A 13,997-nucleotide genomic window follows, 5' to 3' on the forward strand; every position below is an offset into this window, starting at 1 on the left:
TTTTTTTACTTATTGACAATCTAGGTATCATACATAAAATTAAAAACAGTAACCATATAGTCAACATTACATCCCTCAGTTATGATGAGGAAATTTATATCCGCGATTCCCCATTTCCCATGAGTCTTAGGGGCTAAAGGCGGGGCCAACAACCGGCTCGCCACACTGTTGTACGTGTTTAAGAATGAGCAAGTATCAGCAGTGCATGGAGGGGTGAACGGGAACAGCTCTCCTTCCGCTTGTGTCGCGGCAGCGTTATGGGAGTAACAGGGCTGGTTAAAAAAACACACCAGTAAAATAAAGCAGCGGGGACTGAAAAGCGCGCGCCTCAGCGCGATACCAGTGCCTCAGCGCAGCGTGTGCGTCAGAAGTTTCCTTCCACAACAAACACTGTTGCTCCGCGGACGCCTCTGCGCTCCGCGCTCGCCCCGCGCGCTCCTTGTCTCCCCTTCCTATTTTCTCCGACACCCCTGGCCAGGGAAGTACGCTTCGTCCCCATTCTGCGCTGGACGGAGCAAATCGTTTCTGTGCAGAGCAATAGGACTTAATACTGAACGTTTTGTGGATGAGGGGCGGATACGTTGTTACGTGTGGGAGCCATCAGACTGCCATCGGCCCCGCAGCTCTATGTGAACTAGCAGCATAACATGTCTCCAGCTCACATGGCGGCTGTGGGTCGGTGTGAGCTTTTCAATGCAAAATTCCGCTCAGTCCTTAGAAACCATGAAAACGATCACGTCGATTTGTGTTTCCAGTCGTGTCCCGACAAAATAAAGGCTGATGTTATTCCCACATATTTACGTGCAGCCAGCCGAGTCACTGTGACTCAGAGGTAAATTCACTCCATGCGCTGTTCTCTCCTTCACGCAGCTGACCAGCTTTTCCAAACCCATTGGTGATGGTGGATTTTTTCACGCTGCTTTTAACGATTGCTTTTAACTTGAAAGCTTCATCATATTGTAGCAGCGATCACGTGCACGTTGGGTCTAATGGCACCAAAGGATTCTGGGATGCGGCCGGGCATGTGTGTTTCGTTTTGTTGAACCATGACTGAAGTGTCTAAGACCTGAAGTGACGTCCATGCTGTTTGACTGTTTAGAGGTGTGTTGAAAAACAAATGACTTGTGCTTTTTGGTAGATAGAGAATTCAAACCTTTCACTGAGTCCGAAAATACGTACATGGCGGCCGCCAATTAAATCCATAAATTAGCCGTGTCACTGAATAAGCCGCAGGGCTGTAAGCGCAGGAAAAAAGTAGCGGCTTATAGTCCGGAAATTACAGTAGATGCTAAAATACTATTACAAAACAGCAAGCACATATATGAAGCTGCTGGTGTCTCTGGAGTCCCACCAACATCAAGGTGTAGGATCCTCCAAAGGCTTGCATTTATACATAAACCCTCTATTCACCCTCCCCTGATCAACACTTACAAGCAGAAACAGCTGCAGTGGGCCCAGACGTACATGAAGACTCATTTTCAAACAGTCTTGTTAACTGATGAGTGCTGTGCAACCCTAGATGGTCCAAATGGATGAAGTATTGGGTGGTTGGGGGATGGCCACCATATCCCAACGATGCTGCTAAGACAGCAAGGAGGTGGTGGAGTCATGAGTTGGGCCAGTTATAGCATGGCTTTTTACAATTATAAAACTTATTTAGTTATGTATTTCTGGGAGCCGGTTTAGCTTGTGCCGGTCCCAAGCCCGGTTGATTTGAGAGGGTTGCATCAGGAAGGGCATCCGGCGTAAAACATTGCCAAGATTACAATGCAAATCTTCCGCGGTGTAGTGGCTGATTCGCTGTGGTGACCCCTGATGGGACAAGGAAGGATTTAGTTATGTATTTCTGAGCGCAAGCAGCTCCGATCTAGCATAGTCGACCAGCAACTATCGATGACGTCATCGAGTGGGAGTAACGTCCAGATTTAAAGACACTCTTTTTCTATAACTCTCTGTTTGGTGGGCTAATCTAGGGGTAAGGTGAAGCCATCGGGGTAGTGGAAGAATTTGGATTCTGCTCTAAAATATACTCTAATGTTACGTTCACATTCACGTCACCCGCCTCTCTTTTACCGCGCGACATATTCACTACTCAATGCCAGTCCAAAACTGTAATAATAGCTTGACGCCCCAGACACGTGTGGGAGGAGCTAGTGTCAAATGTTTTCAGCCTGATGGCTATATGGAACGGTGTCTGTGTGATTCATTCACATTGCATGAAAGACATGGATGATATTTAGAGATCAGATTTATTTCTTTTGAAGAGTTCTATAAAAGCGTTGGTAATCACGTCTCCATGTCTGAGTGAAGTTTACTCCTGCAGGGGGGGCTGTGTCTGAATGATGGCCCCTTCTGTTTTGTTTCCGTCTCTGTGACACTGTTTGAAGGGCTGTGACTCGAGAGAAAAATAATGACAAGAATAAAATTAGGGTGTCATGGTACCCCCGGGAGACCTCTCCAGCCCCCCCGCCCTTCTCTACTTCCTCCTTGATTGGACCCAGCTGTCGGCATTCACCTCATCACCTGCACCTGTATTTAAGGTGACTCCGGACCAGTACTCATCGCCAGTTCGTTTGCCCTCTATGGTGCTTACTTGGTCTTCCCTAAGCTCTTGTTTTGATTATTCACGCTCTTGTTCATTCCCTGCTCTTGCCTGATCCAAGCTCTCAATCTGCCTACAGAATTCTCCCATCCATCCACGCCGACCTGTGTCCAGCCACAAGTCAATCAACCTCAAGTCCGTATTCCAGCTCCTTGAAATTCCAGCACTCTAACTCCATTCTGCCATTAAGCCCGTTCCTCGCAAATCAAGCTCCTGTTACCTCCTAAACGGCGCTCCAGCTCGGCTCCAAGAATCCTCCTCTGCATCTGTCCTCTACTGCTCTGGTGACTTCTTCGCCACTAGGCTCCAAACTAGCAAAGTCTTGTCAAAGATTAAGTCCATTCTCACCACTTCCAGTGTCTGTCGTTTTCGGTTTCAGCGTTTGGGTCTGCTCATGTTACCTATTACCTGTTACCTTTTCTAAAATATAAGGAGAGGTGTAATCTCTGCTGCCCGGTGTAATGAGTTCCACCACCGGGGTCCAGCGTAGCGAGATTGCTGACTGCAAAAGTTCCGATTTTTGAACTCGTGATGTGTCTGACTTCCGCGTCTGACTTCCACGTCTGTTCCGGGCATCCCCCCGCCCCACCCCCAAACGCCGGCCCTAGAAGAGCTCTGGTCAGGCCTCGACGGGACCAAGGCAGCCAACCGCCGATTGCCTCAGCGGAGACCCCGACCCGTCAACCCCTCCCCCGCCCTGTACCAATAGCGGGCCCCCCCTCCCCCCCAGAACGCCCCCCCACAGGACAGGGCCGACAAGCACCCCCACCCCACCCCACCCCAGACCCCGCAGCTGAAGCTGATGACACCCAGAGAGACCGGGGGCCCCGAGAGGGTTGTCCCGCCCCGTCCCAGAGCCAGGGAAGGGGCGATCCCAGCCCCAGGTGCAGATGGGCATCCCATCCAGGGCCGCTGCCCCCCCCCCCCGAGCAGGCCCCCCGCCAACCACCCCCAGCACAGGCAAAGGGACCACCCCCCCAAGCCAAGCCAGACCACCACCCCACCCCCCCACCACGCACCCCCACACCCAAGCCCAGAGGACCACGCAGGGTCCCAGCCCGCCCCATCCCGGCACCGGACCCGACCCCCCGACCAACGGAGCCCCCACCAGGCACCGGAGGCCCCGACCCCCACCCCGAACCACGGCAGTAGGGCAAGGAGCAGTGACGACCAGGCCCCCCCACCCCCTAAGTCATGGAGTTAGCTATGGGAGACCAGAGACTGAATTCTTTCAAAGTTACTTGAACTTTGGGCTGACATCTTTTCCAAGCTGATATGATCAAGCAGCAGATTTCTGTGTTGACTTATATTTATATTTTTCTTGTTTTTCCAATTTATTAAAATCGTTTTTACAGCAAAACAAAGATTTATGAAAATGATAGAGCCTAATCCTCCTTCTACATCAATGGCACTCATTTCACCAAGCACACAAAGTGACGGTGAAGCCGTGATTGAAACTTTAAGCCAGACTGATAGATCGGCACATACCTGCTGCCAGAGAGCCTGGACATGTGTGCAGAACCACAGTGCGTGCATGTAACTGTCGGGTAGATTACTGTCACAGTGCTGACAAATGTCTGAGTTGCTGAGACCCATCTTGAACATCCTCTGTCCAGTGTAGTAAATTCTGTGAAGAGTTTTGAAATGGATTAGCTGCAGATTTGGACTTTTTGTCAGTTTAAATGTGTTTAGACAAAGTTCTGACCAGAAGTTTCCATCTGTGCTGATGCTCAAATCTGCATCCCATTTTGTTATTGGAAGTGAAGTATTATTATCTAAATTACATAAAAGTTTGTATATTTTGGAGAGAGTTTTATTCATTGAGAAATTAATCAGAGTGGTAACTACATCTGGTGGTTTTAAATCGTTGTCTCTGTATTTAAACTTTTTAGTAATAATTGATTTAAGTTGCTGATATTCCAAGAAGTTATTTATTCCATGTTTGTCTTGAAGTTCCTGGGGAGCTATGAATCTTCTATCAATAATTATGTGCTCTAGTTGTTTTATGCCCCCTGCTTGCCAAGATGGGAAGTGGATCATGTTTTTGTTTATAAGGATGTCTGGGTTGTTCCAGATGGGTGTCATTTTGCATGGTTGAATTGATGATTTTGATATTTTGAGAAATTCCCACCAGGCTGTTAAAGTGGCATTTATATTAATACTTTTGAAACAATCCTGTTTTTTACCGTTTGGCTAATAAATGGAAGATCTGACAGGTTGATCTTTCCACATAACGCCTGTTCCAAGTCTAACCATGAGTTGGTTTCTGGATTATTTTTTAACCATTTTAAGATGTATTGTAATCTATTTGCAAGAAAGTAATTGTGGAAGTTAGGTAATTCTAATCCTCCACAGCTTGTTGCAGATTTTAAAGTTTTTAGACTGATTCTTGCAGGTTTATTGTTCCATAAAAAGTTTGATATGGATGAGTCTAATGTTTTGAACCATTTTAATGGCGGTTGTGTGGGAATCATTGAGAATAGATAATTAACTTTGGGTAAGATTTTCATTTTTACCGTGGCTACCTTGCCCATAAGGGACAGAGGCAGGTTGGTCCAGCGTGTTAGATCGTCCTGTATGTCTTTCAGTAATGGGGTGTGGTTTAGCTGCACCAGTTCTGATAGTTTTGGGGAAAAGTTGATACCTAGATATTTGATATTTCCTGATTTAACTGGTTTTGTGAGTCTTTGCTCTGCATTACTGTTCAGTGGTAATAAAACAGACTTATTCCAATTAATGGAATAGTCTGATATAGAGGAGAATTCATCAATGATTGTTGCTGTTTCATTTACAGAATGTAAATCACTTAAAACAGTAATATGTCATCTGCATAGAGACTAATTTTATGATGGCTGTGTTTGGTTTTTATTCCTATAATGCTCTCATTCTGTCTTATTGCTGCTGCTAGAGGCTCAATAAATATAGCAAAAAGAGAAGGAGAGAGTGGGCAACCCTGTCTGGTTCCTCTTCCAAGAAAAAATCTGTTGGAAGTCTGTTTATTAGTTCTAACTGATGCATTGGGGTTGTGATATAATATTTTTATCCATTTGATGAATGATTCTCCAAAACCAAATTTATGGAGGGCAGCAATAAGGAACTTCCAGTTTACTCTGTCAAAAGTTTTTTCAGCATCCATATGGTCATTTCCTGCTTTTTAATGGTGGCAAAGTCTATTATATTAACAAGTCTTCGGAGATTGTCATCCGAGTGTCTGCCTTTGATGAATCCAGTTTGGTTGAAATCAATTATGTGAGGAGTGATTTTTTCTATTCTCTGTGTTAGTGCTTTGCAGATAATTTTTACATCTGCATTGATTAGAGAAATTGGGCGATAGCTTGAAGGACTATTGGGATCTTTGTCTGGTTTTAGAAGAAGGATTATGTTGGCTGAGTTCATGTTAGGTGGTAGTGATTGGCTTTCATTGATAGATGTGACCGTTTTATAAAATGTTGGTGCCAGTTGTTCCCAGAATTATTTTATAAAACTCAGCAGGAAAAGGAGTTTAAGTCTGTGTGTCAAATGTTTGACATGGTGCCTCGGTCAGCTACCTGCCTCCTCCCCCCTTCCTGCTCTGCCTTGGATGCGACCAGCTGGTCCCACTTACCTCATCATCTTCCCCGCCTTCTTAAGGAGATCCAGGACCTTTCTTCGGTGCCAGTTCGTTGTTACTCCCACGGTGCTTATGTCTGGCCAGCTCATGCTTTGTACCTTGTCTGATCTCAGCCTCGCTAACTGTTCCTCTCTGCTCCGCTCTCAGGAACCGTCTTCATCACAAGGGAACCTCGGGTCGCCGTCCTCTGCTCTCGCTCCTCATCCTTCTCCTCGGACTCAGCCGAAGTCACGCTCTCTGATTCATCCTGCCACAAACCTCCAGTCAGCCGCCACGCCGCATCAAGAATCTAGTTCTATACTCACCTCCTGTGAATTAAACCACCTTAACTTACCTCCCGTCTCCAAGTGTTCTTCTGGGTTCCAGCGTTTGGGTCGGTCTGAATATTCCATGGGACCATGACAGAACGAACTGGCCAAATTCCCGACCCAGCTGACTCGGAAGGACTTCGCCACGACGTTACCCTCCAAGGTAATCTTCTGAGCCGCCAAGCGGACGCTCTCGCTCAAATGTCCGCAGCTCAGCAAGATTTTTTTCGCCGTCTCGATTGTATTACCCATACACTCACGGAACTAACAGGACAGGCATCTACTGTCTCAGTCACAACTCAAGCTCCCGCTTCCGGCAACAGTTTCACTTCCGCTTCCGCCGTCACTCCAGAAAACTTCCGCCTTCAACCGGAACCATTCAGCGGTGACGTCACGGCCTGCGGAGGGTTTCTCCTACAATGCCAGCTCATATTCCAGCAGGCGCCCAGACACTACCAAACGGATCAAAGCAGAATTGCTTTAATTGTGAATTCTCTCAGAAACAAAGCACTCCAGTGGGCCCAAGCTTTTTTGGCTGCTCATCCAATCTCTCATCTTCCCTTCGACCGGTTCATAGAAGAGTTCCGTCTAGTATTTGACCAGCCTCGTAAGCAGGAGGAAGCCACCCGACGGTTGCTCAATCTAAAACAAGGCAACCGTTCGGTAAGTGAACATCTTATTGACTTCCGTATATTAGCTGTAGAGGCTGGCTGGCCAGATCCTGCTCTAAAAGGGATTTTCTACCAATCCCTGAGTGAAAAAATTAAGGATCATTTATGTTCACAACCAGAGGCTAACAATCTTGAAGAGCTTGTCTCCGCAGCCCTCAGATCTGATATCCGGGTACGAGAACGTCACGCTGAACGGAGCATTAGACCTCCGGGCCTTTTTCAAAACCCTGTTTCATCCAACCATGTGGTCCCGCTACCTGCTCACGAGCCATCAGCTACCGCACCAGACGAACCAATGCAAGTAGGTCATTCTAAACTCACTGCTGAAGAACGACAGAAACGGCGTGAAGAAGGGTTATGCTTTTATTGTGGTCATCCCGGTCATCTTGTTTCCCAGTGCAGACAACGTTTAAACTCCAGAACCCCCCCGTTAGATGACAGGCCACGGGGGGATAACGTTATTCATGTCAAGAAAACCAAGTTCTTGTTTGTACCTGTCAAAGTAGCTCATCAAAATCAAGTCCACGATTTGAATGCACTTATAGATGCTGGCGCCGAACATAGTCTCATCGACTTAGATCTGGTTAAACATCTCTCGTTACCTGTAGAACCCCTCGATTCCCCCATTAATGTTGCTGGGTTAGGTGGCAAACAACTTACCCGTATCACATCACGTACTAAACCGGTCCTCATTCTTACTTCCGGTAATCACAGAGAATACCACCAGTTTTTTGTCACTCGTTGCTCTCAGACTCCCATAATTATGGGATTTTCCTGGCTTCAAATTCACAACCCTCAAATTGACTGGACTGCTCCCCGCATCGCCAACTGGAGTACTTATTGCATGGCAAATTGCCTTCACTCTGCTATTCCGTCTGCTATTGCCCCTACTCCCACTTCAGCTAAAGAAATCGACCTGTCCAAGGTGCCCTCGTGCTACCACGACCTTAAAGCTGTGTTTTGTAAATTTAAAGCCAGTGCTTTACCCCCCCATAGGCCGTATGATTGCGCCATTGAACTTCTGAACTGCGCTCCTCTTCCTAAGGGCAAATTATTCAATTTATCCGTACCCGAGAAAGGCGCTATGGAAAAATACATTCAGGAGGCTTTGTCTCTTGGTCACATCCGTCCCTCCACTTCTCCGATCGGTGCAGGTTTCTTTTTTGTGGAGAAAAAAGACAAAACCCTGAGGCCCTGCATCGACTATCGTGAGTTGAACCAGATTACGGTTAAGGATAAATATTCTCTCCCATTAATTGATTCGGTTTTTGACTCTGTCCAGCAGGCTACCATCTTCTCTAAGTTAGACCTGAGAAACGCTTATCATTTGGTTCGCATTCGTGAGGGAGATGAATGGAAAACGGCTTTCAACACACCCCTGGGCCACTATGAATATTTGGTCATGCCGTTCGGCCTCACTAATGCTCCCGCTGTTTTTCAACGGCTTGTTAATGATGTCCTTCGCGACTTCCTTAATAGGTTTGCTTTTGTTTATCTTGATGATATCTTGATTTATTCTTCTAACCTAACTCAACATGAGCATCACGTTCGTCTCGTCCTAGAACGTCTGTTAGAAAACCAACTATTCGTAAAAGCTGAGAAATGCGAATTTCATACCTCCTCCGTTCCTTTTCTGGGGTTTATCATTGAAGCTGGCAACATACGACCAGATCCAGCCAAAATTGAAGCGGTTAGTCAATGGGAAACTCCACAGACCCGTAAGAAGCTACAACAATTTCTGGGTTTCGCAAACTTTTACAGGCGGTTTATCCGTAACTACAGCAGCATAGCAGCACCCCTCACGCAGCTTACATCTATTAAACAACCCTATGTCTGGACCCCAGCTGCCGATATGGCGTTCAGAAAACTCAAAGAACTTTTTGTCACAGCTCCCATCCTCATTCAACCGGTATCACGAAACAGTTCATTGTAGAAGTGGATGCCTCCGATTCTGGGGTTGGCGCCGTTCTGTCTCAGCGTGAAGAATCCTCCGGCAAGTTAAAGCCCTGCGCTTATTTTTTCCGCAAACTGAGTCCTGTGCGGAGCGGAATTATGATGTGGGCAACCGAGAACTTCTGGCCATCAAATTGGCTTTGGATGAGTGGCGCCACTGGCTGGAGGGGGCAGAGCTTCCCTTTATTGTATGGACAGACCATAAGAATCTTGTATATCTACGCAGTGCAAAAAGACTGAATTCATGTCAGGCCCGCTGGTGCCTGTTCTTTGACCGGTTTAATTTCAATATCACCTACCGTCCAGGCAGCCGCAACATCAAGCCAGACGCCTTGTCCAGGAAATACACAATCTCTGAGACCCCCTCTGACTCTGCTATCCTCCCTAAATCCTGTTTTATAGGTACTCTCACCTGGGAGATTGAGAACAAGATCCAGCAAGCCCAGGGTGAGATACCTAATCACGTTACCTGTCCGCCTGGAACTTTGTATGTGCCTGACTCTCTCAGGTCCGAGGTGCTCACTTGGGGGCATGCTTCCCGGACCGCCTGTCATGGAGGGGTTCACCGGACTATCAATTTGCTTCGTCGAAGGTTTTTCTGGCCCTCCCTGGAAAAAGACGTTCGTGAGTACGTGGCAGCTTGTACCATCTGTGCCCGCTCTAAGAACTCTAATTCACCCCCCTCGGGTCTACTGCGGCCTCTGCCGATACCCAGTCGGCCTTGGTCGCACATCGCTCTGGATTTCGTTACTGGGTTGCCTCCTTCCCAAGGGCACACTGTTATTCTGACGATCATTGATCGTTTTTCCAAAGTCGTTCATTTTGTTCCCTTGGCCCAGCTTCCCTCCGCCACAGACACCGCAGAGATCCTGATCCATCACGTATTTCGCTACCATGGAATTCCCTGTGACATCGTGTCTGACCGTGGACCCCAATTCACGTCCCAAGTGTGGAAATCGTTCTGTTCTGCCCTCGGGGCCACGGTCAGTCTCAGCTCAGGTTACCATCCCCAGTCCAATGGGCAAGCTGAAAGGGTTAACCAAGAGCTGGAGGCGGCTCTCAGGTGCTTGGCAGCTCAGAACGAGTCGGACTGGTCCAAGTTTCTCATCTGGGTTGAGTACGCCCACAACATTCACCCCTCTTCCGCAACTGGCTTATCTCCCTTCGAAGCCTCATTGGGGTACTCACCACCTCTGTTTCCTTCTCAGGAATTCGATCTGGCAGTGCCCTCGGTTCAGCTCCATCTTCAACGGTGCCAGGACATTTGGCGTCAGGCCAGGGCTGCTCTCCTGCGCACCAGGGAGAGCAACTGCCAGATCGCTAATCGTCACAGGGTGGTGAGTCCCGATTACCGTCCTGGGCAGAAGGTTTGGCTATCGTCTCGCAACATCTCCATTCAGGCGTCATCACGTAAGCTGGCTCCCAGATACATCGGCCCTTACGTGATTGATCGCATCATCAATCCCTCCTGTGTCCGCCTGCGCCTGCCTGCTGCTCTGAAAGTTCACCCCTCATTCCACGTTTCCCAGATCAAACCTGTCAGCGATAGCCCTTTGTGCCCGCCGTCCTCTTCCCCTCCGCCCGCCCGGGTCATTGACGGTGCGCCTGCCTTTACGGTCAGTCGTGTGCTGGACGTCCGGCGCCGTGGTAGGGGCTTCCAGTTTCTCGTGGACTGGTTGGGGTACGGTCCGGAAGAGCGCTCATGGATCTCCCGCTCTATGATTCTGGACCGTTCCCTGATCGACGACTTCTTCCGTGGCCACCCGGACCGTCGTCCTGGACCGCCTGGTGGCGGTCGTTGAGGGGGGGGTACTGACATGGTGCCTCGGTCAGCTACCTGCCTCCTCCCCCCTTCCTGCTCTGCCTTGGATGCGACCAGCTGGTTCCACTTACCTCATCATCTTCCCCGCCTTCTTAAGGAGATCCAGGACCTTTCTTCGGTGCCAGTTCGTTGTTACTCCCACGGTGTTTATGTCTGGCCAGCTCATGCTTTGTACCTTGTCTGATCTCAGCCTCGCTAACTGTTCCTCTCTGCTCCGCTCTCAGGAACCGTCTTCATCACAAGGGAACCTCGGGTCGCCGTCCTCTGCTCTCGCTCCTCATCCTTCTCCTCGGACTCAGCCGAAGTCACGCTCTCTGGTTCATCCTGCCACAAACCTCCAGTCAGCCGCCACGCCGCATCAAGAATCTAGTTCTATACTCACCTCCTGTGAATTAAACCACCTTAACTTACCTCCCGTCTCCAAGTGTTCTTCTGGGTTCCAGCGTTTGGGTCGGTCTGAATATTCCATGGGACCATGACAATGTTGTTGCTATTCCTATGCATGTATTTCTGAATATATACAAGCAATACATTCATCTGGTTGTTTAGGAGTAAAACACACATTTGACAGCTTTAATTATATGTTGGAAATCTAAGCATCTAATTTTACATAAAGTTAAATGTTTTCTCTTTTTGTGTTACTACAATAACTTGTTAGGCAATGGACACAGAAATGTATAGATATAATTTCCTTCACCAATGCTGTTACTATTAGTACATTGTAGTAGGGGGAGGCAGTTGCTCAGGTGGATGAGCAGGCTGGTCAATGATCAAAGGATCAGTGGTTCAATCCTCGCTATTCCCAGTCAACCGTTGTTGTGTTTTTTAACAAGACACTTCACCCTCCTGCCTCCAGCGTTGCTCCACTGGTGTGTGAATGTGTATCAATGTCCCAGTGATGGTCAGAAGGGGCCATAGGCGCATAATGGCAGCCACCCTCCTGTCAATCTGCCCCAGGGCAGCTGTGGCTACATCAGCAGTTTACCATCACCAAGTATGAATGAGTGTGAATAATGGAGATACATTGTAAGCGCTTTAAGCATCTGAACAAGGGCTGATAAATCCAATTTATTATTATTATTATTACATTTTAATCTTGTGTTGTTCTTTTTTGTGTATTCATCTTGCTGTGTTAAAGAATGCTACTAAACTACAACTAATTCTATGCTAAAAATCAGTTAAATCAATTAAAAATGTTATGTATCTACCTCGACGTGCAACATTTTCACTCATTTCTTTTTAAGCTTCTGTCTTTCAGTCCAAAAATTCAGTTTCTTAACAGGATGAGGAAACATCTGTTTCTGTGGTGTTCCTGTTTGTTACATTATTTATTTTATACAGAGATGAGATATATAAGTTACTATGTGAAAAACTGTACATACACTTTATGAAAAGACTTTGAAAGTTTATTTGTTGTATTATATTTTTGTCACATTTGTATGAGGGTAAGAAAAAAGTGACATTTTTCCTCACAATATAATACCAAATACATGTTTTTGGGACAATAGAAAAAAAAAATAACAAAGTTAAGTCAGTCAACTGTTTGTCCAGAGGTTATTAACATGACCAAACTGTTTTTTTTTTTGTTTGTTTTTTAACACAATGTATAATGTTTTGGTCATTTGAAAATCTTTCCTAAAGCCTGTGATGAGTTTGGGCTCCTGTTTTTTTTTTTAATACATGGACTTGATATTTAATTAGGGAAGACCCAACAAAGTCATACATGGTCATACAAAAACATATCTGCATTTTTTCTTGTTTGTTAATTGTTTATTTTCTTTTCAAAATATTCTTCTTTAAAACTGTTTCTTGAAACATATTATTCAGTATTTTTAATTTCCAATTATGTTTGACCTCTTCCAAAGGGACTTACAGTAAATTGTCAGTAAATTGGAATAAACTGAAATATTATTTATATCTAATAGACATAAGAAAAATAAAAGTCAGTAAAATTATTTTAAAATAGGAAATAGTTGGCATTGAGTTTTTATTTTATTTGACCATTTCCCTAAAAACTAAAACCAATTACTAAACCTGTGACTTTTAGTAATCATTTAAACATGTGATCTGTACAAATGTCATTCTATTTCAATGTTCAGATAATTCTTTATCTGGTTCTGTTTTTCAGAATAAGTGTTTGGGTTTTCAGCTCAGCTTAGGTTTTTGTATTACCATTTCACACTGTGGCTGCCATCCCATCCACAGTGACACATGCTCTAACAAAAACCTCATCCAGGTTTTCTGATAAGCAAAGAAGGCAACATTTACATTATTAGTTTTTTTTTCTTGTGTTTGTTCTTTGTTTTCACTATAAAATTGTTAAAATTTCTATTGTAAAACTTTGGTAAAAAATCATCTTTAGTTTATTTAAAAATACAAAAACATACAGCTGATTTTCTTATTACTTCCAAAAATGTTATTCATTTTTATTTATTTATTTATTGATATTATTACACAGGTTTTTCTTCTTTATGATAAACATTTTTCTGAATCATATTTGTGTCATTATGTGTAGTTCTATACAAACAATTTCCTTTTTCAGTAAATGTAGGTTTTTGTCATTGCATGGATCACTGTGGTTCCCATAGTTTCCACTGTGACTCAGTCCCTTACAAAAACCTCATGCTGTTGATCGCTGCATGATTCTTTTTTATTAGAATTATAACATACCTTTAATTTTACATTTTGATCTTTGAACATTTATCAAATATTTTTCCCCAAAGTGACTCACAAATATTGCACATAAAAAAACATAATTTTTACATTTAGAGTTGTTAAGAAAGTGTTTAGATACATTTGTTTCTTTTTTTCTATGTGTAACAAATCCCTCAGTATTTTTCTGCTACAAAGTTATGATATAATTTAAATAAAATGAGAAATAATGTTGGTATAAACTAATAATAGAGAATAAAACTTAGTTCTTGTAAATGTTTTTTATTGTAGTGAAAGAAAAACTGAGAAATAGAGTAAAACAAAAAGGTTAAATAGTGAATTTCTGTGGAGTTCCAGAAATATGAAAACTTTTTATTTT

The 13,997-nt window shown here is 45.0% G+C and overlaps 1 long non-coding RNA gene and 1 gene segment (V, D, J or C); one reads left to right on the top strand and one right to left on the bottom strand.

The window, feature by feature from the left end:
* Positions 1–13,997, bottom strand: part of LOC105354605 (Ig mu chain C region membrane-bound form-like) — a 139,600-nt gene that overhangs the window by 102,171 nt on the left and 23,432 nt on the right.
* LOC111947769 (uncharacterized) lies at positions 6,199–6,546 on the top strand. The gene is made up of 2 exons (XR_002873697.2): positions 6,199–6,278; positions 6,360–6,546. It is a non-coding gene; the product is annotated as an uncharacterized LOC111947769 (long non-coding RNA).

Source organism: Oryzias latipes, chromosome 8 (assembly GCF_053564925.1).
Source record: "Oryzias latipes strain Hd-rR chromosome 8, Olatipes_Hd-rR_3.1".
Taxonomy (NCBI): domain Eukaryota; kingdom Metazoa; phylum Chordata; class Actinopteri; order Beloniformes; family Adrianichthyidae; genus Oryzias; species Oryzias latipes.